Source organism: Coregonus lavaretus (assembly GCF_964263955.1).
Source record: "Coregonus lavaretus genome assembly, chromosome: 9".
In the NCBI taxonomy this organism is placed as follows: Eukaryota; Metazoa; Chordata; class Actinopteri; order Salmoniformes; family Salmonidae; genus Coregonus; species Coregonus lavaretus.
Genome location: NC_139996.1, coordinates 2,583,634 through 2,611,133, shown reverse-complemented (window position 1 = coordinate 2,611,133; position 27,500 = coordinate 2,583,634). Strand labels below are relative to the sequence as shown.

The 27,500-nt window shown below is 45.6% G+C and overlaps 1 pseudogene across 1 annotated transcript in view; it reads right to left on the bottom strand.

The window, feature by feature from the left end:
- The window catches only part of LOC311134630 (epidermal growth factor receptor kinase substrate 8-like protein 2), an 85,684-nt pseudogene that overhangs the window by 24,096 nt on the left and 34,088 nt on the right, over positions 1-27,500 (bottom strand). Inside the window, exons 4-6 of the transcript XR_014615397.1 lie at positions 11,997-12,055; positions 4,625-4,786; positions 3,086-3,235 (exon numbers count right to left, since the gene is read on the bottom strand). The product of XR_014615397.1 is annotated as an epidermal growth factor receptor kinase substrate 8-like protein 2 (transcript). The remainder of the gene's footprint in view (positions 1-3,085; positions 3,236-4,624; positions 4,787-11,996; positions 12,056-27,500) is intronic.

Here is a 27,500-nt window from a genome sequence, read left to right as displayed (position 1 = left end):
AAGCAGGTCAACATTCACAAGGCCGCAGGGCCAGACGGATTACCAGGACGTGTACTCCGACCATGCGGTGACCAACTGGCAAGTGTCTTCACTGACATTTTCAACATGTCCCTGACTGAGTCTGTAATACCAACATGTTTCAAGCAGACCACCATAGTCCCCGTGCCCAAGAACTCTAAGATAACCTGCCTAAATGACTACCGACCCGTAGCACTGACGTCTGTAGCCATGAAGTGCTTTGAAAGACTGGTCATGGCTCACATCAACAGCATAATCCCAGAAACCCTAGACCCACTCCAATTTGCATACCGCCCCAACAGATCCACAGATGATGCAATCTCTATCGCACTCCACACTGCCCTTTCCCACCTGGACAAGAGGAACACCTACGTGAGAATGCTATTCATTGACTACAGCTCAGCATTCAACACCATAGTGCCCTCTAAGCTCATCACTAAGCTAAGGATCCTGGGACTAAACACCTCCCTCTGCAACTGGATCCTGGACTTCCTGACGGGCCGCCCCCAGGTGGTAAGGGTAGGTAACAACACATCTGACACACTGATCCTCAACACGGGGGCCCCTCAGGGGTGCGTGCTCAGTCCCCTCCTGTACTCTCTGTTCACCCATGACTGCATGGCCAGGCACGACTCCAACACCATCATTAAGTTTGCCGACGACACAACAGTGGTAGGCCTGATCACCGACAACGATGAGACAGCCTATAGGGAGGAGGTCAGAGATCTGGCCGTGTGGTGCCAGGACAACAACCTCTCCCTCAACGTGACCAAGACAAAGGAGATGATTGTGGACTACAGGAAAAAAAAGAGGACTGAGCACGCCCCCATTCTCATCGACGGGGCTGTAGTGGAACAGGTTGAGAGCTTCAAGTTCCTTGGTGTCCACATCACCAACGAACTATCATGGTCCAAACACACCAAAACAGTCGTGAAGAGGGCACGACAAAGCCTATTCCCCCTCAGGAGACTAAAAAGATTTGGCATGGGTCCTCAGATCCTCAAAAAATTCTACAGCTGCACCATCGAGAGCATCCTGACTGGGTGCATCACCGCCTGGTATGGCAACTGCTTGGCCTCTGACCGCAAGGCACTACAGAGGGTAGCGCGTACGGCCCAGTACATCACTGGGGCAAAGCTCCCTGCCATCCAGGACCTCTATACCAGGCGGTGTCAGAGGAAGGCCCTCAAAATTGTCAAAGACTCCAGCCACCCTAGTCATAGACTGTTCTCTCTGCTACCGCACGGCAAGCGGTACCGGAGTGCCAAGTCTAGGTCCAAAAGACTTCTCAACAGCTTCTACCCCCAAGCCATAAGACTCCTGAACAGCTAATCATGGCTACCCGGACTATTTGCACTGCCCCCCCACCCCATCCTTTTTACGCTGCTGCTACTCTGTTAAGTAAGTATTTATGCATAGTCACTTTAACTCTACCCAAATGTACATATTACCTCAACTACCTCAACTAGCCGGTGCCCCCGCACATTGACTCTGCAACGGTACAACCCCTGTATATATAGCCTCCCTACTGTCACTTTATTTTACTGTATATATAGCCTCCCTACTGTCACTTTATTTTACTTCTGCTCTTTTTTTCTCAACACTTTTTTTGTTGTTGTTTTATTCTTACTTTTTTTGTTTAAAATAAATGCACTGTTGGTTAAGGGCTGTAAGTAAGCATTTCACTGTAATGTCTGCACCTGTTGTATTCGGCGCATGTGACCAATAAAATTTGATTTGATTTGATTTGATTTGGATTTATTTTCCCTGGTTGACACAGACATGCTCAGGAAAGTGATATCACAACTTAAGCCTTCTACCTGCCTTCTCTTGATCCTATCCCCACCCCCTTCTCTTGATCCTATCCCCACCCCCTTCTATTGATCCTATCCCCACCCCCTTCTCTTGATCCTATCCCCACCCCCTTCTCTTGATCCTATCCCCACCCCCTTCTCTTGATCCTATCCCCACCCCCTTCTCTTGATCCTATCCCCACCCCCTTCTCTTGATCCTATCCCCGCCACCTTCTCTTGATCCTATACCCACCCCCTTCTCTTGATCCTATCCCCACCATCTTCATCAAAACAGTTTTTAATTGCATATCTGAAGAAGTGCAAGCTATTGTTAATCACTCCCTGTTCACAGGAACGTTCCCCACTGCACTAAAGACTGCTCTGCTGAAACCCCTTCTGAAGAAAAGTTATCTAGATTCTTCAGCGCTTAGCAATTTTCGGCCAATCTCCAACCTTACATTCTTAAGTAAAATTCTGGAGAAATTGGTTTTAAAACAGCTAAATAAAGTGCCAACTGTATTTTAGAACAATTCCAATCTGGTTTTTGGACATCCTTAGTTAAAGTGGTAAATGATCTCAGAGCCAACACAGATGCCAAACAGCTCTCGGTCCTTGTGCTCTTAGAGAGGTGGGTTGGCCTCTGTTGACCATGATGTCCTTCTGGACAGACTGGAGAGGTGGTTGGCCTCTGTTGACCATGATGTCCTTCTGGACAGACTGGAGAGGTGGTTGGCCTCTGTTGACCATGATGTCCTTCTGGACAGACTGGAGAGGTGGTTGGCCTCTGTTGACCACGATGTCCTTCTGGATAGACTGGAGAGGTGGGTTGGCCTCTGTTGACCATGATGTCCTTCTGGACAGACTGGAGAGGTGGGTTGTCCTCTGCATTCCACAATGTTCGATTTTGGGTCTGTTACTGTTCACTTTATACACTGAGTGTACCAAACATTAGGAACACCTTCCTAATATTGAGTTGCATCCAGCCAACTTGATGTAATTTGGGTGGTGGATCATTCTTGATACACACGGGAAACTGTTGAGCAAGAAAAACCAGCAGCGGTGCAGTTCTTGACACAAACCGATGAGCCTGGCACCTACTACCATACCCCGTTCAAAGGCACTTAAGTCTTTTGTCTTGCCCATTCACCCCTCTGAATGGCACACATACACAATCCATGTCTCAATTGTCTCAAGGCTTAAAATGTATTCTTTATTGCCATTTGGGACTTAGCCAGGGTCTCTCGTGAAAGATTACGTAGATAGCAGTGACCCACCTCAACCTCGTCACAGTGGAAGAAGTGTATGTCAGGTCGGTGCTGTTCCTTGTCTTGACACACCAGCAGTAGGACAGACGGATACCTGGTCTGATTCAACACTGTCTGGCAGTGGTGGATCGTAGGCAGAGGGAAGTTCTCCAACTCTTCCTATGATGGAGGGAGGCAGGGGGGAGGGAGGGAGAGAGGGAGGGAGAGAGAGAGGGAGAGGGAGGGAGGGAGATTATTCTATATAAAATGTGTCAGGTCATCAGTAATCTTACCATAAAGGCTAAATGTCTGCAGATCTGACAGCCAGTGGGTTGGCTTGGCTCAGAGAACACACACACACACACACACACACACACAAATATAAAAAAAAGAGAGTGACTGAAGACATTTTACATTTTAGTCATTTAGCAGATGCCCTTATCCAGAGCGACTTACAGGAGCAATTAGGGTTAAGTGCCTTGCTCAAGGGCACATCGACAGATTTTTCACCTAGTCGGCTCGGGGATTAGAACCAGCGACCTTTCGGTTACTGGCACAACGCTCTTAACCGCTAAGCTACCTGCCGCCCAGACTTGGGCATAATCACAGCACTAGGGAGGACATTATGACAAAATGCAATAAAACGATCTGTTAACCCTCATCTATTATGGTTAAACGATCTGTTAACCCTCATCTATTATGGTTAAACGATCTGTTAACCCTCATCTATTATGGTTAAACGATCTGTTAACCCTCATCTATTATGGTTAAACGATCTGTTAACCCTCATCTATTATGGTTAAACGATCTGTTAACCCTCATCTATTATGGTTAAACGATCTGTTAACCCTCATCTATTATGGTTAAACGATCTGTTAACCCTCATCTATTATGGTTAAACGATCTGTTAACCCTCATCTATTATGGTTAAACGATCTGTTAACCCTCATCTATTATGGTTAAACGATCTGTTAACCCTCATCTATTATGGTTAAACGATCTGTTAACCCTCATCTATTATGGTTAAACGATCTGTTAACCCTCATCTATTATGGTTAAACGATCTGTTAACCCTCATCTATTATGGTTAAACGATCTGTTAACCCTCATCTATTATGGTTAAACGATCTGTTAACCCTCATCTATTATGGTTATAAGCAGCCTTGGTTTGGCTGGAACAGGAGCCTGCCCGTCTCCTACAGTTCAGGCCAGACACTCTAATCACAAGGCCACTGAGTTGGTAAACCCATGGTTATAGTCCATATTTATTGAATCCAGGTTGTGCACTACTATATATATATATATATATAAAAGTCTATCTTTGTCTATCATCGTCTTTCCCGTCAGAGGTTTCTCTTTACAGTCAACAACCTGTTGTATTTCACACCTGCAGGTTATTACAGGTCTTGTCTTATTAAATAGATCTCAATGAGAATAACCTGAATACATCATGTTAAATCAAATTCACTGGCATAACCAATGAATCAGAATAACCTTTATTTGTTAAGCACATTTACTCGTACCAGGAATTTGACTGTGTGAGTCGACGTGCTGTGTAAGTTGAAGTACCTGTGTGTCAACGTCCAGTAGCCGCACAGCCTTATCGCTGACCTGAAGCAGCATCTCCTGGGTCCAGATCTTGTCTTTAGAGTCCAGCAGCACCATCTTCTTAATGGCATCGTCCACTGTAGCGATGGACTCGGTCTTGTCCATGATGAAGGTAGACAGGTGCTGGGGAGAGAGAGGGGGGGGGGGGTTTAGAAGAAGAAGAAGAAGAAGAAGAAGAAGAAGAAGAAGAAGAAGAAGAAGAAGAAGAAGAAGAAGAAGAAGAAGAAGAAGAAGAAGAAGAAGAAGAAGAAGAAGAAGAAGAAGAAGAAGAAGAAGAAGAAGAAGAAGAAGAAGAAGAAGAAGAAGAAGAAGAAGAAGAAGAAGAAGAAGAAGAAGAAGAAGAAGAAGAAGAAGAAGAAGAAGAAGAAGAAGAAGAAGAAGAAGAAGAAGAAGAAGAACGTTTAGCAGTTATCAGAACATAGGGAACATGCCATGTCTTCCTGGGCCTCAGATTGGCATGATGTAACCATAATGGTCAGTGTAACTTATCCAATACACTACCGAGTTACTCATTTTGTTCATCAGGGATAATTCAGGCCAGTTGTTCACCAATCAACAACCAACAACCACTTCGGCTACTACTTACTAGAACTCATTTAGCAGATAGCGGCTATTTTTGGGAGAAGGGTTTTATTGATAGTGATTATGACCATGAATGTGGGTTGTTGTATCTACATTGGTTGAGTGTAATGCTCTCTGAATAAGAGCGTCTGCTATGACTAAAAAGTAATGCTAAACTAGCATTGATTTCAGCTATGCTCTATTTTATGTTAGGTATATAATAGTTAGTCATTCTGATCTCAACCCTGAGTTTGATACCTGCATTCAATCTGAACCCTCTAGCTGTGGTGAGAGAGATAACCTCTGGTGTTAACTTAACCATGGACTGTGTGTGTGTGTGTGTGTGTGTGTGTGTGTGTGTGTGTGTGTGTGTGTGTGTGTGTGTGTGTGTGGTGGCTAGTATAACTATAAGAAATCTAAGATGTGTTAAATTAATTATATCCAGCTCTGGGCTCCAGCTATGTATTTGGTTTGCTAACTTACTAGCTAAGTGGCTAGATGTCAAGATCAAACTTATTGGTTACAGCAGAGACATTCAACCCCCTCCTGGATCAAGACGCCTGTTGCCTAAATTGTTTTATGAACATTCTGTTGAATTCTAAACGGTTTAAATTGATTTTTTTCCCTCACCCATCTACACACAATACCCCATAATGACAAAGTGAAAACATAGACATTTTTGAAAATGTATTGAAAATGTAATCTTATTTACATAAGTATTCACACCCCTGTGTCAATACTTTGTAGAATCACCTTTGGCAGCGATTACAGCGGTGAGTCTTTCTGGGTAAGTCTCTAAGAGCTTTCCACACCTGGATTGTGCAATATTTGCCCATTATTCTTTTCAAAATTCTTCAAGCTCTGTCAAATTGGTTGTGGATCATTGCTAGACAACCATTTTCAGTTCTTGACATAGTTTTTGAAGTAGATTTAAGTCAAAACTGTAACTCGGCCACTCCGGAACATTAACTGTCTTCTTGGTAAGCAACTCCAGTGTAGATTTGTCCTTGTGTTTTAGGTTATTCCTGCTGAAAGGTGAATTCATATCCCAGTGTCTGGTGGAAAGCAGACTGAACAAGGTTTTTCTATAGAATTTTGCCTGAGCTTAGCTCCATTCTGTTTCTATTTTATCCTGAAAAACTCCCCAGTCCTTAACGATTACAAGCATACCCATAACATGATGCAGCCACCACTATGCTTGGAAAAATGGAGAGAATATATTGTATTGGATTTGCACCAAACATAACACTTCGTATTCAGGTCAGAAAGTTAATTGCTTTGCCACATATTTTACAGTATTACTTTAGTGCCTTGTTGCACGTTTTGGAATATTGTTTATTCTGTACAGGTTTCCTTCTTTTCACTCTGTCAATTAGGTTAGCATTGTGGAGTAACTACAATGTTGAAGATCCATCCTCAGTTTTCTCCCTATCACAGCCATTAAACTCTAACTGTTTTAAAATCCCCATTGGCCTAATGGTGAAATCACATCAAATCAAATTGTATTTGTCTCATGCGCTGAATACAAGAGGTGTAGACCTTACCGTGAAATGCTTACTTACAAACCCTTAACCAACAATGCAGTTCAAGAAATAGAGTTAAGAAAATATTTACTAAATAAAATAAAGTAAAAAATAAATAAAAAGTAACACAATAAGATTGGCCATTTTATTAAATTGTTCAGGAGTCTTATGGCTTGGGGTAGAAGCTGTTAAGGAGCCTTTTGGACCTAGACTTGGCGCTCCGGTACCGCTTGCCAGTCAAAAGTTTGGACACACCCACTCATTCCAGGATTTTTCTTTATTTTTACTATTTTCTACATTGTAGAATAATAGTGAAGACATCAAAACTATGAAATAACACATATGGAATCATATAGTAACCAAAAAAGTGTTAAACAAATCCAAATATAATTTATTTTTGAGATTCTTCAAAGTAGCCACCCTTTGCCTTGGCATTCTCTCAACCAGCTTCATGAGGTAGTCACCTGGAATGCATTTCAATTAACAGGTGTGCCTTGTTAAAAGTTCATTTGTGGAATTTCTTTCCTTTTTAATGCGTTTGAGCCAATCAGTTGTGTTGTTACAAGGTAGGGGTGTATACAGAAGATAGCCCTATTTGGTAAAAGACCATGTCCATATTATGGCAAGAACAGCTCAAATAAGCTAAGAGAAACAACAGTCCATCATTACTTTAAGACATGAAGGTCAGTCAAACCGGAACATTTCAAGAACTTTTAACGTTTTTTTCAAGTGCAGTCGCAAAAACCATCAAGCGCTATGATGAAACTGGCTCTCATGAGGACCGCCACAGGAAAGGAAGACCCAGAATTACCTCTGCTGCAGACGACAAGTTTATTAGAGTTACCAACCTCAGAAATTAAAGGACACCAATAAGAAGAAGAGACTTGCTTGGGCCAAGAAACAAGCGCAATGGACATTAGACCGGTGGAAATCTGTCCTTTGGTCAGATGAGTCCAAATTTGAGATTTTTGGAAAACCACCGTGTCTTTGTGAGACGCAGAGTAGGTGAACAGATGATCACCGCATGTGTGGTTCCCACCGTGAAGCATGGAGGAGGAGGTGTGATTTTGTGCGGGTGCGTTGCTGGTGACACTGTCGGTGATATATTTAGAATTCAAGGCACACTTAACCAGCATGGCTACCACTGCAATCTGCAGCGATACGCCATCCCATCTGGTTTGCGCTTTGTGGGACTATCATTTGTTTTTCAACAGGACAATGACCCAAAACACACCTCCAGGCTGTGTAAGGGCTATTTGACCAAGAAGGAGAGTGATGGAGTGCTGCATCAGATGACCTGGCCTCCACAATCACCCAACCTCAACCCAATTGAGATGGTTTCGGATTAGTTGGACCGCAGAGTGAAGGAAAAGCAGCCAACAAGTGCTCAGCATATGTGGGAACTCCTTCAAGACTGTTGGAAAAGCATTTCAGGCGGTGATGCAACCGGTCAGGATGCTCTCGATGGTGCAGCTGTAGAACTTGTTTAGGATCTTTTCAGTCTCCTGAGGGGGAAAAGGTGTTGTCGTGCACTCTTTACGACTGTCTTGGTGTGTTTAGACCATGAGAGTTTGTTGGTGATATGGACACCAAGGAACATGAAACTCTCGACCCGCTCCACTACAGCCCTGTGAATGTTAATGGGAGCCTGTTCTGCCCTCCTTTTCCTGTAGTCCACAATCATCTCCTTTGTCTTGATCACGTTGAGGGAGAGGTTGTTGTCCTGGCACCACACTGCCAGGTCTCTGACCTCCTCCCTATAGGCTGTCTCATCGTTGTCGGTGATCAGGCCTACCACTGTTGTGTCGTCAGCAAACTTAATGATGGTGTTGGAGACAGCAACCTTCCCACTAGCCATGATTGGCTGAGATAATGAGTGGGCTGGACATGCCGAGAGAGGAGTTTGGATTGATCTGCCATATAGAAGGCTTCTGTCTATTTGAGCTGGTCAGTATGTGTAGATAATCCTGTCTAACGCAACTTTTTTTGAAATGTATCGTGTTGTGGAGCTGCATAAGTGTTGCTCTCCACTTTCTGGAGGATTGAGTTTTGAAATCAGTGGAATTAGAGTACGATAACTAAAGAGATAGAGAAAAAATCTGTCTCCGGATTAAATCTTCAAACTAAGGGCAACCATGGCATCCGTGACAGGGAGACACGTCCATCATGCATAAAATGTAAAAATTATGTATATGGTTAAGTTAGTCTAGCAAGCTACATTTTTAGATATTACACATTTCTAATTTTTACAGAAAGTGGTTTCATTTCAAGTTCATGTTATTATTCGTATCTCAGAGCCATTTGCTTTAATAGCTAGAACCTAATGTTAGCTAGCTAACATTGAACCTGGTTGGTTAGCTACCAGCAGATTCATGCTGGGTAGTAACGTCATGAGTTGGGATTATGGGACATTGTTTAGCTAGCTAGCTAACGTTAACTGGCTGGCTCGCTAGCTAACATTACGTGACGTGTATGATCTTACACGTTGTTTACCTAGCTAGGTTCATTGTTTTTTTTACATTTACATTTTTAGTCATTTTAGCAGACGCTCTTATCCAGAGTGACTTACAGGAGCAATTAGGGTTTAGTGCCTTGCTCAAGGGCACATCGACAGATTTTCCACCTAGTCGGCTCGGGGATTAGAACCAGCGACCTTTCGGTTACTGGCACAACGCTCTTAACCTCTAAGCTACCTGCTGCCCCTACTTACCTAGCTAGCTAGCTAGCTAGCTACATGTCTTAACAAAAGACTCCACTATGCAAGTAAGTAACCATTTCAGGTGCGTTCGTAAATTCAGTCTGAGTATGCCAGAGCGCAGAATAACTGATGAATTTACAAACGCACAACACCCGTTGAATATGGCCGGTCTCAGTAAACGTCGGCAAAAAAAGCGTAATTAAATTGTTGCCAGCGGAGCTGGTTAGGTTTTTTTTCATGTTATCCAGAGGTAAACAATTAACCATAATCCCAATTTAGTGTCTGAAAGTAAATAGCAAGCTATCCAATGTTAGCCAGTTAGCTTGGGTGCTTGACTGCCGTTGTGAGGTCAGAACGCTCCGATCAAACCTACTTATCGGCCAGAGCGTCAAGTGTGCGCTCTGAACGCTCTGAGAGCGAAACGAGATGGTAAAGCTTAAGAGGGTTGAACGACACTGAATGGGGGTTGACAAAGAAGAGCTCTTCACTAGGTACCAACACATTAAAAGGCCATTTTCTCAAAAGTGAGATTACAAGTTTATCAACTTTCAAAGCAGAATTACCCATTGTTCCCTTAAATGCAGTGTATGATATACAATTTTGTAGCTCTGTCCCTGCTTTTATCCAATGTGAAAAATAAAAATAAAAACATTTCAAATGTTGCTACATAAGACCGAATCAAGGCGGTCGTTCACATTTTAATTTTTTAATTTAACCTTTATTTAACTAGGCAAGTCAGTTAAGAACAAATACTTTTTACAATGACGGCCTCCCCCAACCTCCCCTAACCCGGACGACGCTGGGCCAATTGTGTGCCTCCCTATCACGGCCGGCTGAGATACAGCCCAGAATCGAACCAGGGTCTGCAGTGACGCCTCTAGCACTGAGATACAGCCCAGAATCGAACCAGGGTCTGCAGTGACGCCTCTAGCACTGAGATACAGCCCAGAATCGAACCAGGGTCTGTAGTGACGCCTCTAGCACTGAGATACAGCCCAGAATCGAACCAGGGTCTGCAGTGACGCCTGGCTTTAGACCGCTGCACCACATATAAGGTCCCACAGCTGACAGTGCATATTAGAGGAAAAATCAAGCCATGAGGTTGAAGGAAATGTCCGTAGAGCTCCGAGACAGGATTGTGTCAAAGCACAGATCTGGGGAATGGGTACCAAAAATGTTTGCATCATTGAAGATCCCCAAGAACACAGTGGCCTTCCTAGAGCTGGCCGCCCGGCCAAACTGAGCAATTGGGGGAGAAGGGCCTTGGTCAGGGAGGTGACCCAGAACCCGATTGTCACTCTGACAGTGCTCCAGAGTTCCTCTGTGGAGATGGCAGAACCTTCCAGAAGGACAACCATCTCTGCAGCACTCCACCAATCAGGCCTTTATGGTAGAGTGGCCAGACGGAAGCCACTTCTCAGTAAAAGGCACATGACAGCCCACTTGGAGTTTGCCAAAAGGCACCTAAAGGACTCTCAGCCCATGAGAAACAAGATTCTCTGGTCTGATGAAACCAAGATTGAACTCTTTTGCTTGAATGCCAAGCGTCACGTCTGGAGGAAACCTGGCACCATCCCTACGGTGAAGCATGGTGGTGGCAGCATCATGCTGTGGGGATATTTTTCAGCGGCAGAGACTGGGAGACTAGTCAGGATCGAGGGAAAGATGAACGGAGCAAAGTACAGAGAGATCCTTTATGAAAACCTGCTCCAGAGCGCTCAGGACCTCAGACTGAGGCGAAGGTTCACCTTCCAACAGGACAACGACCCTAAGCACACAGCCAAGACAACGCAGGAGTGGCTTCGGGACAAGTCTCTGAATGTCCTTAAGTGGCACAGCCAGAGCCCGGACATGAACCCGATCAAGAGGTCTGAATACTTTCAGAATGGACTGTGTATATATACCGCATATTTTTTTTAAATAGCGCCCCCTTGAGCTTAGTACAACTGTTTAACCCCATCAAAATCCCCAATATATACTTTTGTAAAAATTTTTTTACAAACATTGTATAACTATAATATAATTAGAACTATCATTTCCATATCATGGACTAATATCAGATTAAATGATTAAGGACTGCCTTTAAAGCCCATCTCTGCCCTCAATAGAGAAATGTTATGGTCAATAGTTATATAATCATATATTAATGTTATGGTCGCTCGGTGAGGTGATCATCTGGCCTGATATGGTGCCCTTAAATGGCTTCAGATATGAACCATGTAGGGGCCAAACAACCTTTGTGTTTTAGGGAAGGGACCATTACACATACTAGTAGTATATTTGAGTGCTTTATAGATGCATACTGCCTCATTCAAGTGGAAGACACACAGACACTACATACGATTAGGGTTTGACCACCTGTTTATAAAGGAGAGAGAGAGAGAGAGAGAGAGAGAGAGAGAGAGAGAGAGAGAGACAGAGAGAGAGAGACAGAGAGAGACAGAGAGAGACAGAGAGAGACAGAGACAGAGAGACGGAGACAGAGACAGAGACAGAGACAGAGACAGAGACAGAGACAGAGACAGAGAGGGGAAAGGAGATGAAGTCTTACCTCCACATGATACTGAGACGTCTCCTGCATGATAACATTGGAGTACTTCTTCCGTTGCTCTGTAAAGTAAAGTAAAAAAAAACTGTGAGTACTAATACAAACCAACCACTGTTGAAAGGTGACTGTAAGAAGCCACCTGCCCTGGTTCATCTTCTGTTGCTCTGAGCCCTGCAGTGTTCTGTACAGGTGTAGGTAGAGATGACACAAAGCAGGACGTGCTGTGATATGGAGAGAGTAGAGAGGAGAGGAAATGTTGACGGGGAGAGAGGGAGAAAGAGATGGGAAGAGAGACACATAACAGATTTGAGATTCTAGGAGAGCGAGAAAGGAGGGAAAGGAGAGGAACCAAGTCTTACATTTGACTTTTGAAATGTCTTTATTCCTTCAGAACTTTTCTGAGTGTAATGTTTACTGTCAGACACCCTGATAGCCCTCATGACGACCCCCCCCCCCCCACACACCCACTGAGGACATACACAAGCCACAGATTGTACTCCTTATGGACTCAAACGGGAAATACATACAAGAAAATAAAAAAATTCCAAAACACCCAGCGCGCCCTAGACCTTCTGTCTGAGGACCGACTAGGATCACCCAGCCACATAATAATACACACAGGCACAAACGACCTGAGAACACAGCAGGAAAGGGTGGCCACAGCACTCAAGGGAGTTAGAGAAAAAGCTTCTTCTACTTTCCCCAACGCACAAGTGGTTATCTCAACTCTGTTACCACGAAAAGACTTCCACCCTGCTACCATACAGCGGGTAAATGCAAGTATTTCCCGTGACTGTGCCTCAAAACCAAATGTCTACCTGGCCCACCACTCCACCCTGGACGTGAACAGCCTTTAGGACCAGATCCACCTATACAAGGCAGCAGTGCCCACCTTCGCCCGGACCCTAAAGGATATCGCCCTCAACCGCAGACCCAACACCTCACACAGGAGCAACAGATCAACAGACACCCCGCCCAGACCAGCGAGACACTCTCCCAGACCTGCGGGACCTCACCCGGACCTACACATAGAGGACCCCCGCAGAGAGGACCTACATCCAGACCACAGCACCACCAGCCACATCTACACCCCCACCCCCACCAATTAACTCCCCCCCAAGTCAACCATGCCCACACCCCATTTAGGCCCCCTCAGATCAGACCAAAAGGAAATTATCTCAACTGAGAAAAATGTCCTCCTGTGTGCTACCTATATCCCCCCACTAGAATCCCCATACTTTAATGAAGACAGCTTCTCCATCCTGGAGGGGGAAATCAATCATTTCCAGACCCAGGGACATGTACTAGTCTGTGGCGACCTAAATGCCAGAACTGGACAAGAACCTGACACCCTCAGCACACAGGGGGACAAACACCTACCTGGAGGTGACAGCATTCCCTCCCCCATATGCCCCCCTAGGCACAACTACGACAACATAACCAACAAAAACGGGTCACGACTCCTGCAGCTCTGTCGCACACTGGGTATGTACATAGTCAATGGTAGGCTTCGAGGGGACTCCTATGGTAGGTACACCTATAGCTCATCTCTTGGAAGTAGTACTGTAGACTATTTTATCACTGACCTCAACCCAGAGTCTCTCAGAGCGTTCACAGTCAGCCCACTGACACCCCTATCAGACCACAGCAAAATCACAGTCTACTTGAACAGAGCAATACTCAATCATGAGGCATCAAAGCCAAAGGAACTGAATCATATTAAGAAATGCTATAGATGGAAGGAAAGTAGTGTTGAAACCTACCAAAAAACAATTAGGAAACAACAAATTCAATCCATTCTAGACAACTTCCTGGACAAAACGTTCCACTGTAATAGTGAAGGTGTAAACTTGGCAGTAGAAAACCTAAACAGTATATTTGACCTCTCAGCTTCCCTATCAAATCTAAAAATCTCTAACAGAAAACCGAAGAAAAGTAACAACAGTGATAAATGGTTTGATGAAGAATGAAAAAACCTAAGAAAGAAATTGGGAAACCTATCCAACCAAAAACATAGAGACCCAGAAAACCTGAGCCTACGCCTTCACTATGGTGAATCACTAAAACAATACAGAAATACACTACGGAAAAAGAAGGAACAGCATGTCAGAAATCAGCTCAATGTAATTGAAGAATCCATAGACTCTAACCACTTCTGGGAAATTTGGAAAACACTAAACAAACAACAACACGAAGAGCTATCTATCCAAAACGGAGATGTATGGGTAAACCACTTTTCCAATCTTTTTGGCCCTATAACAGAGAAAAAACAGCAAAAAAATATATATGATCAAATGCAAATCTTAGAATCAACTATCTACACCACCATCTATAACATGACTAGACCCAGCCTCATCTACACCACCATCTATAGCATTAGTCCCAGCCTCATCTACACCACCATCTATAGCATGACTAGACCCAGCCTCATCTACACCACCATCTATAGCATGACTAGACCCAGCCTCATCTACACCACCATCTATAGCATGACTAGACCCAGCCTCATCTACACCACCATCTATAGCATGACTAGACCCAGCCTCATCTACACCACCATCTATAGCATTAGACCCAGCCTCATCTACACCATCATCTATAGCATGACTAGACCCAGCCTCATCTACCCCACCATCTATAGCATGACTAGACCCAGCCTCACCTACACCACCATCTATAGCATGACTAGACCCAGCCTCATCTACACCACCATCTATAACATTAGACCCAGGCTCATCTACACCACCATCTATAGCATGACTAGACCCAGCCTCATCTACACCACCATCTATAGCATTAGACCCAGCCTCATCTACACCACCATCTATAACATGACTAGGCCCAGCCTCATCTACACCACCACCTATAGCATGACTAGACCCAGCCTCATCTACACCATCATCTATAGCATGACTAGACCCAGCCTCATCTACACCACCATCTATAGCATTAGACCCAGCCTCATCTACACCACCATCTATAGCATGACTAGACCCAGCCTCATCTACACCACCATCTATAGCATGACTAGACCCAGCCTCATCTACACCACCATCTATAGCATGACTAGACCCAGCCTCATCTACACCACCATCTATAGCATGACTAGACCCAGCCTCATCTACACCACCATCTATAGCATTAGACCCAGCCCCATCTACACTACCATCTATAGCATTAGACCCAGCCTCATCTACACCACCATCTATAGCATGACTAGACCCAGCCTCATCTACACCACCATCTATAGCATGACTAGACCCAGCCTCATCTACACCACCATCTATAGCATTAGACCCAGCCTCATCTACACCACCATCTATAGCATGACTAGACCCAGCCTCATCTACACCACCATCTATAGCATGACTAGACCCAGCCTCATCTACCCCACCATCTATAGCATGACTAGACCCAGCCTCATCTACACCACCATCTATAGCATGACTAGACCCAGCCTCATCTACACCACCATCTATAGCATTAGACCCAGCCTCATCTACACCACCATCTATAGCATGACTAGACCCAGCCTCATCTACACCACCATCTATAGCATGACTAGACCCAGCCTCATCTACACCAATATCTATAGCATGACTAGACCCAGCCTCATCTACACCACCATCTATAGCATGACTAGGCCCAGCCTCATCTACACCACCATCTATAGCATGACTAGACCCAGACTCATCTACACCACCATCTATAGCATGACTAGACCCAGCCTCATCTACACCACCATCTATAGCATGACTAGACCCAGCCTCATCTACACCACCATCTATAGCATGACTAGGCCCAGCCTCATCTACACCACCATCTATAGCATGACTAGACCCAGCCTCATCTACACCACCATCTATAGCATGACTAGGCCCAGCCTCATCTACACCACCATCTATAGCATGACTAGACCCAGCCTCATCTACACCACCATCTATAGCATTAGACCCAGCCTCATCTACACCACCATCTATAACATGACTAGACCCAGTCTCATCTACACCACCATCTATAGCATGACTAGACCCAGCCTCATCTACACCACCATCTATAGCATGACTAGACCCAGCCTCATCTACACCACCATCTATAGCATGACTAGACCCAGTCTCATCTACACCACCATCTATAGCATTAGACCCAGCCTCATCTACACCACCATCTATAGCATGACTAGACCCAGCCTCATCTACACCACCATCTATAGCATTAGACCCAGCCTCATCTACACCACCATCTATAGCATGACTAGACCCAGCCTCATCTACACCACCATCTATAGCATGACTAGACCCAGCCTCATCTATACCACCATCTATAGCATGACTAGACCCAGCCTCATCTACACCACCATCTATAGCATGACTAGACCCAGCCTCATCTACACCACCATCTATAGCATGACTAGACCCAGCCTCATCTACACCACCATCTATAGCATGACTAGTCCCAGCCTCATCTACACCACCATCTGTAGCATGACTAGGCCCAGCCTCATCTACACCACCATCTATAGCATGACTAGACCCAGCCTCATCTACACCACCATCTATAGCATGACTAGGCCCAGCCTCATCTACACCACCATCTATAGCATGACTAGACCCAGCCTCATCTACACCACCATCTATAGCATTAGACCCAGCCTCATCTACACCACCATATATAGCATGACTAGACCCAGCCTCATCTACACCACCATCTATAGCATGACTAGACCCAGCCTCATCTACACCACCATCTATAGCATGACTAGACCCAGCCTCATCTACACCACCATCTATAGCATTAGACCCAGCCTCATCTACACCACCATCTATAGCATTAGACCCAGCCTCATCTACACCACCATCTATAGCATGACTAGACCCAGCCTCATCTACACCACCATCTATAGCATGACTAGACCCAGCCTCATCTACACCACCATCTATAGCATGACTAGACCCAGCCTCATCTACACCACCATCTATAGCATGACTAGACCCAGTCTCATCTACACCACCATCTATAGCATTAGACCCAGCCTCATCTACACCACCATCTATAGCATGACTAGACCCAGCCTCATCTACACCACCATCTATAGCATTAGACCCAGCCTCATCTACACCACCATCTATAGCATGACTAGACCCAGCCTCATCTACACCACCATCTATAGCATGACTAGACCCAGCCTCATCTACACCACCATCTATAGCATGACTAGACCCAGCCTCATCTACACCACCATCTATAGCATGACTAGACCCAGCCTCATCTACACCACCATCTATAGCATGACTAGACCCAGCCTCATCTACACCACCATCTATAGCATGACTAGACCCAGCCTCATCTACACCACCATCTATAACATGACTAGACCCAGCCTCATCTACACCACCATCTGTAGCATGACTAGGCCCAGCCTCATCTACACCACCATCTATAGCATGACTAGACCCAGCCTCATCTACACCACCATCTATAGCATGACTAGGCCCAGCCTCATCTACACCACCATCTATAGCATGACTAGACCCAGCCTCATCTACACCACCATCTATAGCATTAGACCCAGCCTCATCTACACCACCATCTATAGCATGACTAGACCCAGCCTCATCTACACCACCATCTATAGCATGACTAGACCCAGCCTCATCTACACCACCATCTATAGCATGACTAGACCCAGCCTCATCTACACCACCATCTATAGCATTAGACCCAGCCTCATCTACACCACCATCTATAGCATTAGACCCAGCCTCATCTACACCACCATCTATAGCATGACTAGACCCAGCCTCATCTACACCACCATCTATAGCATGACTAGACCCAGCCTCATCTACACCACCATCTATAGCATGACTAGACCCAGCCTCATCTACACCACCATCTATAGCATTAGACCCAGCCTCATCTACACCACCATCTATAGCATGACTAGACCCAGCCTCATCTACACCATCATCTATAGCATGACTTGGCCCAGCCTCATCTACACCACCATCTATAGCATGACTAGACCCAGCCTCATCTACACCACCATCTATAGCATGACTAGACCCAGCCTCATCTACACCACCATCTATAGCATGACTAGACCCAGCCTCATCTACACCACCATCTATAGCATGACTAGACCCAGCCTCATCTACACCACCATCTATAGCATGACTAGGCCCAGCCTCATCTACACCACCATCTATAGCATGACTAGACCCAGCCTCATCTACACCACCATCTATAGCATGACTAGACCCAGCCTTATCTACACCACCATCTATAGCATGACTAGACCCAGCCTCATCTACACCACCATCTATAGCATGACTAGGCCCAGCCTCATCTACACCACCATCTATAGCATGACTAGACCCAGCCTCATCTACACCACCATCTATAGCATGACTAGGCCCAGCCTCATCTACACCACCATCTATAGCATGACTAGACCCAGCCTCATCTACACCACCATCTATAGCATGACTAGACCCAGCCTCATCTACACCACCATCTATAGCATGACTAGACCCAGCCTCATCTACACCACCATCTATAGCATGACTAGACCCAGCCTTATCTACACCACCATCTATAGCATGACTAGATCCAGCCTCTGCAGCATGTGTCTCATGGCCTCCTGCTCGTTGACCTCGATTTCCCCCACTGGGTCTTGAACCCTCACCTTGTCTACGGCCTTTATGTGGGCACGCAAAGCTCTTATGCCCCAAATCCCCCCACTCAAAGCACCGTAGACTATCTGTGCTGGCAAACCCTGCGTAGAGCCCCTCCCCATGCCTCACTTTAAAATGCCCATTTAACTGCTGCTCATTCTTATTCAGAAACATCAACACTTGCCTCCGGAATGAAACAACATGCTTAACGGCATCTGACTGAAAACCTGCAGACAGTACACGAAAACCACTAGCAAACTTACCAAAACGACTCAACTTCTTCCTGATTTGATCATCCGTAATAAACGGAGGCAAATTTGCAACTACAGTGGGGGAAAAAAGTATTTAGTCAGCCACCAATTGTGCAAGTTCTCCCACTTAAAAAGATGAGAGAGGCCTGTAATTTTCATCATAGGTACACGTCAACTATGACAGACAAAATGAGAAAAATAAATCCAGAAAATCACATTGTAGGATTTTTAATGAATTTATTTGCAAATTATGGTGGAAAATAAGTATTTGGTCAATAACAAAAGTTTCTCAATACTTTGTTATATACCCTTTGTTGGCAATGACACAGGTCAAACGTTTTCTGTAAGTCTTCACAAGGTTTTCACACACTGTTGCTGGTATTTTGGCCCATTCCACCATGCAGATCTCCTCTAGAGCAGTGATGTTTTGGGGCTGTCGCTGGGCAACACGGACTTTCAACTCCCTCCAAAGATTTTCTATGGGGTTGAGATCTGGAGACTGGCTAGGCCACTCCAGGACCTTGAAATGCTTCTTACGAAGCAACTCCTTCATTGCCCGGGCGGTGTGTTTGGGATCATTGTCATGCTGAAAGACCCAGCCACGTTTCATCTTCAATGCCCTTGCTGATGGAAGGAGGTTTTCACTCAAAATCTCACGATACATGGCCCCATTCATTCTTTCCTTTACACGGATCAGTCGTCCTGGTCCCTTTGCAGAAAAACAGCCCCAAAGCATGATGTTTCCACCCCCATGCTTCACAGTAGGTATGGTGTTCTTTGGATGCAACTCAGCATTATTTGTCCTCCAAACACGACGAGTTGAGTTTTTACCAAAAAGTTTCATCTGACCATATGCCATTCTCCCAATCCTCTTCTGGATCATCCAAATGCACTCTAGCAAACTTCAGACGGGCCTGGACATGTACTGGCTTAAGCAGGGGGACACGTCTGCGACTGCAGGATTTGAGTCCCTGGCAGCGTAGTGTGTTACTGATGGTAGGCTTTGTTACTTTGGTCCCAGCTCTCTGCAGGTCATTCACTAGGTCCCCCCATGGGGTTCTGGGATTTTTGCTCACCGTTCTTGTGATCATTTTGACCCCACGGGGTGAGATCTTGCGTGGAGCTCCAGATTGAGGGAGATTATCAGTGGTCTTGTATGTCTTCCATTTCCTAATAATTGCTCCCAGAGTTGATTTCTTCAAACCAAGCTGCTTACCTATTGCAGATTCAGTCTTCCCAGCCTGGTGCAGGTCTACAATTTTGTTTCTGGTGTCCTTTGACAGCTCTTTGGTCTTGGCCATAGTGGAGTTTGGAGTGTGACTGTTTGAGGTTGTGGACAGGTGTCTTTTATACTGATAACAAGTTCAAACAGGTGCCATTAATACAGGTAACGAGTGGAGGACAGAGGAGCCTCTTAAAGAAGAAGTTACAGGTCTGTGAGAGCCAGAAATCTTGATTGTTTGTAGGTGACCAAATACTTATTTTCCACCATAATTTGCAAATAAATTCATTAAAAATCCTACAATGTGATTTTCTGGAGAAAAAAAATCTCAATTTGTATGTCATAGTTGACGTGTACCTATGATGAAAATTACAGGCCTCTCTCATCTTTTTAAGTGGGAGAACTTGCACAATTGGTGGCTGACTAAATACTTTTTTTCCCCACTGTACCACCCTGGCCGAAGGGGTAGAAAGAGGAGAAATTGGCACCAACACACCCCTTACAAATATTCCACTAGAAAAGAGCCACCCACCAAATTTGCTCTTTTCATAAACACAACCACAGCTTTGTTCATTCTGGATGCGGAATGTATAAATTCAACTCCTACCTGTTCGCCGACCGCGAGCAGAACCTCCTCCACCTTAATTCCATTCCCAGGAACACACCTGAATCCATGCCGTGACGACAGCGTCTCCCCCGCGCTAGGCTGCTAGGCCGCTAGGCTGCTAGGCTGCGAAGCCATCGCTCACACCTCACCGTTATAAACCCCAGGAAACTAAACCTCTGTCCTCTTCCTCTCTAACTTGGAAAATAAAAACAGTGGGTACCACTAAAACAAACAGTGCATTAATTAACCCTCCACCATAGAAAAGAGAAATTGAAAGGTAAAAAACAAGGAAAGAGAGGGTGAAAGAGAGAGAGAGGGTGAGAGAGAGGGTGAGAGAGGGTGAGAGAGAGGGTGAGAGAGAGAGAGAGAGAGAGAGAGAGAGAGAGAGAGAGAGAGAGAGAGAGAGAGAGGGTGACAGAGACAGAGAGGGTGAGAGAGAGAGAGACAGAGAGAGAGAGAGAGGGTGAGAGAGAGAGAGAGAGAGAGTGAGAGAGGGTGACAGAGACAGAGAGAGAGAGAGAGAGAGAGAGAGAGAGAGAGAGAGAGAGAGGGTGACAGAGACAGAGAGAGAGAGAGAGAGAGAGAGAGAGAGAGAGAGAGAGAGAGAGAGAAAGAGAGAGAGAGAGAAAGAGAGAGACAGACAGACAGAGGGTGAGAGAGAGAGAGAGAGAGAGAGAGAGAAATAGAGAGAGGGTGACAGAGACAGAGAGGGTGAGAGACAGAGAGAGAGAGAGAGAGGGTGAGAGAGAGAGGGTGTGAGAGAGAGCGAGAGAGAGAGCGAGAGACAGAGAGAGAGAGAGAGAGAGAGAGAGAGAGAGAGAGAGAGAGAGAGAGAGAGAGAGAGAGAGAGAGAGAGAGAGAGAGAGAGAGAGGGAGAAATAGAGAGGGTGACAGAGACAGAGAGGGTGAGAGACAGAGAGAGAGAGAGAGAGAGAGAGAGGGTGAGAGAGAGAGAGGGGTGTGAGAGAGAGCGAGAGAGAGAGCGAGAGACAGAGAGACAGAGAGAGAGAGAGAGAGAGAGAGAGAGAGAGAGAGAGAGAGAGAGAGAGAGTTTGAGTTTTAAATAATCTTTATTGGGTCTGGGAGCCCACCACACAAATACTCATACAAAACCGTATTTACACATCAATTAAAAACACAACTCCAATTCCTCCTCCACAGTAACTGAACACAACAGCATCTGAATGCCCCATATACTCATAAACAGATCAATATTGTTGACCAGTTTATAATAGGCAAACTCAATGCTTAGTCTTGCTGCCAACATTCCCTCCAGCATTCCCACCACATCCACAGACCCCTGTCCCCGAATACTGTTCTTTCGGGTCTTCCATATGGCTAATTTTGCTGCCCCTAACACAAAATTAAGCAACACAACTACAGCTTTCTGACTAAACCTGTACTTTGGCCCCAATATGTACAGTTGGGAAGAGAAAACCTCTCCCAGAGCTGAGAACCAATTAGTGATCAGGTCAATCAATCCCGACCAACCTGGGACACTGTAAAAACAGATGTGCCAGAGTTTCAGGTTCAGCACAGAATGGACACTCCTCCCCAACAGTAGGATCCAGGTGTACCAGATACATGTTGGTGGCTATGGCTCCATGTATTATCCTCCATTGGAGGTCAGCTGTCCTCTTATCAATAGGCAGTTTGTATAGTGTTCGCCAACAGCCTTTTGGGGAGGCACCTGGACCAAGCACACCCGCCCACCTCGTCGATTTTACCCCTTCCAGGGAAGAGGCATGGGACACCTTTACACATATTCTGTACATGGCCTTCTTTCCAACCTCCTTGAACTCCCCCAGCTCCGGGGTATCGAAGGAAAGCAGCATCCCCACGTCCTCCTCGAATGCCCCCGCCGCAGCACTAACAATCAGTGCAGGGAACACATAATCCAGACCCTCCTTCCACCGATCAGAATTGGAAGTGTCAGTCACATACTGCAGATGAAGTACTGGCAAGGAATCACAGACCTCAGCGACGACCTTCCTCAGTAGGCGAGACGATCGGATCCCCGCTCTTTCTCCCAGCTCCTCCAACGACCTATTCCTGTTCCACATCAGATGACCCAGCTTAGTACACCCCACGCCTAACAGGCATGAACGTAGGCTAGCTGAACCCAGAACACGGGACTGGATGGCAGTGTTGTGAAAAAGAGGCTCTTCAAAAAGCCACATCCCTGGTGGCGTGCAGGCCTTACGGACTTGACCAGAACTCTCCAAGCCTGCATAACAGACTCATAAAATGGAGTCAGGCCAGGCAACTCACCCCCCTCCAGCTTTAAGAGGAAAAGGTGCTTGTCTAAGGCCAAACAGCCCGCTCTCCTCATCAATGCGTAGGCTGTGTCAACCCAGCTAGAACCGTCACTGTACAAAAGTCTCTGGGCTGCTTGAAGCCGGAAAGCCATGATCCTGGAAGAAATGGCCTTGCCCACCCTCGTGCAGTGGCAGGTACAGGGCTGAAGCTTTAATCCAATGTTGTCCAGACCAGAAGAAGTTGACAAGGGTCCTCTGAAGCTCTTGTATCAGACCCTTTGGTGGCTGTAAAATCATTAGTCTGTGCCACAGGGTAGAGGCAGCTAGGTTATTAGCTACCAGTACCCTTCCCCTATAAGACAGCTGGGGCAGCACCCATTTCCATCTTGACAGTCTGGCACACACTTTCTCCACTACACCCTCCCAGTTCTTTTTCTGAAAGACATCGGAGCCTAGAAAAACCCCCAAAGTCTTCATCCCATCTCTGCCCCACTGAAGCCCCCCTGGTAACCGTGGAGCGGACCCCATCTGAAGCTGGCCTGCCCACAGCGCTTCACTCTTTCCCCAATTGACTCTAGCTGAGGAGGCCCCCTCATACACCTTTAAGGCGTCTGAGAGAACCTTAACATCCTCACCCCCTGTAATAAAAACTGTCACGTCATCTGCATACGCAGACAGTGCTATCGTGGGACCCTTCATTACACCTGGCACAGAGAAACCAGTAAGCTTCGCTCTTAAAAAACAAAGCATTGGTTCAATCGCCAGACTGTATAACTGCCCTGAAATTGGGCATCCCTGCCTGATGCCCCTTTGGACAGGGATGGGACAACTCAAACCACCCCCCACCTTCACCATACACGAGGCCCCAGCATACAGTAACTTCATCCAAGACAAAAAAAACATCCCCAAACCCAAAGGCTTTCATTGTTTTAAACAAGTACTGGTGGTCCACACGATCAAAAGCCTTCTCCTGATCCAAAGAAAGTAAACCCACATTTACATCAGACAGTTTACAAATGTCCAAAACATCTCTTATTAGAAACAAGTTGTCAACAATAGAGCGATCAGGTACACAGTAGGACTGGTCCTTGTGGACCAACAATCCCAGATACTCTTTCAACCTGTTTGAGAGACATTTAGAAACAATTTTATATTCTGCACACAGCAAAGCAACAGGTCTCAAATTTTTTATGAGAGCCAAATCCCCCTTTTTTGGCAACAGTGAAAGTACCGCACGTTGACAAGATACAGGAAGAGAGCCCTCATGAAAAGATTCACACACCACTTCATAAAAATCCTCCCCAATAGACCCCCAAAAGTGCTTGTAAAACTCAGATGGTAAACCATCAATGCCAGGGGCTCGGCCTGTTGAGAGCTGCATAACTGCTGTGGACAGCTCTTGCAGTGTAATGTCAGAGTCCAATGCGACTCTTTGCTCAGGTCCCAATTGAGGAAGACCGTGTAACAACTGTTCAGTACACAGAGAGTCACAATCCTCTGCCTTATAGAGGGCAGAATAGAAATCCACGGCATGTTGACGCATTTCACTGTCATCCGTGGTCACCTTCCCATCAGGGAGACGAAGGCAGACCATCTGTTTACGTTGCAATGTCGACTGTCCTAGGTTAAAAAAAAAAGCACTAGGAGCATCCATATCCTTGAGGGAAGCGAAACGAGACCTAATCAAGGCACCCTTCACTCTTTCATGCAGAAACGACCTCAATTCATGTTTCTTGTCCTGTAAGTTCATGACTAGTCCGGGGTCATTCTGAGTGAGCAACTTCAATTCAATAGATTTAATGTTCTGCTCAAGGGCCCTGATAGTCTCTTTAACTTCAATTCGAGACAGAGCAGTATACTGTTGACAAAATAATCGTATTTGGGCCTTCCCAACCTCCCACCATTGTCTCAAGGACTCAAAATTCCCTTTTGTAACCCTCCATTTTTCCCAAAACAACAAAAACCTTTCACAAAACATGACATCATGTAACAATTTAACATTAAAATACCAATAAGATGATGACCTTCGTGGACAGGACAAGTGAATATCAACAGTGACAATATGGTGATCAGAGAAACCCACAGGAGTAATGTCACACCTTCCAACCCTACTACAGTATTGCTCAGATACATACAACCTGTCTAACCTTGCTGCACTGACATGACCTTCATTAACCTTTAGCCATGTGTACTGCCTAACTTTTGCATTCCTTACTCTCCACACATCAGAAAGCTCAAACTCAGCTAATAGACCAGACAGGCAAGTAGCTGACCGCAGGTGAGGTTCTTCAGCGGTGCGATCAACAGTAAAATCCACTGTACAGTTCCAGTCCCCCCCTAAAACCATACACCCCTCTTGGTCACACTGTCTTAAGGTTTCCTTTATTTTATCAAAACCAACAATACGCTCTGTACCCTCATTAGGAGCATAAACATTCAAAAAAACAAACAAAAACCCCATAACATCCACCTTGACCAATAAAACCCGACCCTTGACAATCTCTGTTGTAGATACCACAGTCACCCCTAAGCCTGAAGAAAACAAGATTGCCACCCCAGCACTGAAATTAGTACCATGACTGAGTATATGCTGCCCCTCCCACCACATACCCCAGTCAGCCGCATTTTCCTCATCACTATGTGTCTCCTGTAGGAAAACTACATTAAGCCTTTTCTGTTTTATTACTTCTAATACCCAAGCCCTCTTATTCCTGTCCCTTCCTCCATTAATATTGAGAGAACCTACCCTTAGTACCTCCATATAGAAAAGAAAAAGGAAAAGCAGAAGATACCACAGAGAAACCAGACAAAGAGAATAGAACACCCTATGAGGCATAATCATCATCATTATTTAAATTTTCTCTTAACCTGACCACGTTTCCCACCACCCTTTGCTGCTGCAACAGCAGTAACAAATTTCCTCAAGCGAAACCGCTTCTTCTCACTCAACTGGTCTAACCCCACCGTCTTCTGTAACATCACAGCTGACCTCACAAACTTATCAACATCAAAATAATCTGCCAATTTGACAGATTTCCCAAAAGTCTGATCCAGAAACCCTTTTACCTCCTCTAGATCGTAAATTGAGTCCTCACCAGCTGATACCGTATCAAGAGAGATATCCATATCCATATCCTTCTCCTGATCCTCCTCAACTGAGGCCACAGACCACTGACTCCCCTCTACCACATCCCTTTCAACACTCCCCACTTGCACCCCATCACTCGTACCAGGCATCTCCTCCACTACCTGGGAGACTAGCCCCACCTGAACCCCATTACTCGTAGTGGGCATCTCCTCCACTACCTGGGAGACTAGCCCCACCTGAACCCCATTACTCGTAGTGGGCATATCCTCTACTACCTGGGAGACTAGCCCCCCCTGTAACCCAGCACTCATAGTGGGCATCTCCTCCACTACCTGGGAGACTAGCCCCCCCTGTACCCCAGCACTCATAGTGGGCATCTCCTCCACTACCTGGGAGATGAGCTCCACATGAACCCTCTCCTGTAACCCATTACTTGTAGTGGGCATCTCCTCCACTACCTGGGAGATTAGCTCCACATGTACCCCCTCCGGTACCTTCTACAACAAAAAAATCCCCCTGCATAACATTTCCCTCTGGTACAAGTTGCACCTCTGTGCCCTCAACACGGACAACTTGTTCCTCAGCAACAGATGCGTGCGGCTGCTCTACCACTGTCAGCCCACCTCTTCCTACATCAGTGGGCCCAGGCGTTACGAGGACCACCTGCGCCCCTCCCTCTGCCTTCTCCCTTTTCGGGCAAGCATGTCGCTTATGACCAACATCCCCACACTCAAAACACCGTTGACTACCTGTACTAGCATAAGCCATATACAATCTATTGTCATACTTGACTTTAAACGATAACTCCAAAGTCTGTTCCGGTGAGTCCAAAAACATAAACACCTGTCGCCGAAACGACATTACCTGTTTCAACGCCGGGTGTTTGCAACCCAATGGGACAACCTTAATTGAACTTGCAAACTTCCCAAAGCGCAATAACTCGCGCTCCAATAGCTCATTTGGAATGAACGGCGGTACATTTGAAATCGTTACCCTTGTTGACGGAGAAAAAAGCGGCGTAACTTGAATAAACATTCCTTTAAGAAGTATGCCATGCTCAACCATACGATCAACAAGGCGCTCTTCTTTAAGAAATACCACCACCGCTTTATTCATCCGTGACGCATAAGCAACATTCTCATATCCTACCTTCTCTCCTACGGCGACCAAAACCTCTTCCACCGTGACAGTAGCTTCAGTAACACACCTAAAGCCGTGCCGAAGTGACAGGGACGGCGTCCCGATTCGGGCCGCCATCCCCACCAAAATCAGGGTAATTTCGACACGAAAAACAATATACTTAATTCTACCGCAACAAAAAAATAGAAATAATAACCTTAATCATGCATAGAAGAAAAAAAGGATATCACCAAGAAAAGGAAAACCCAGGATATCTAACTCTAC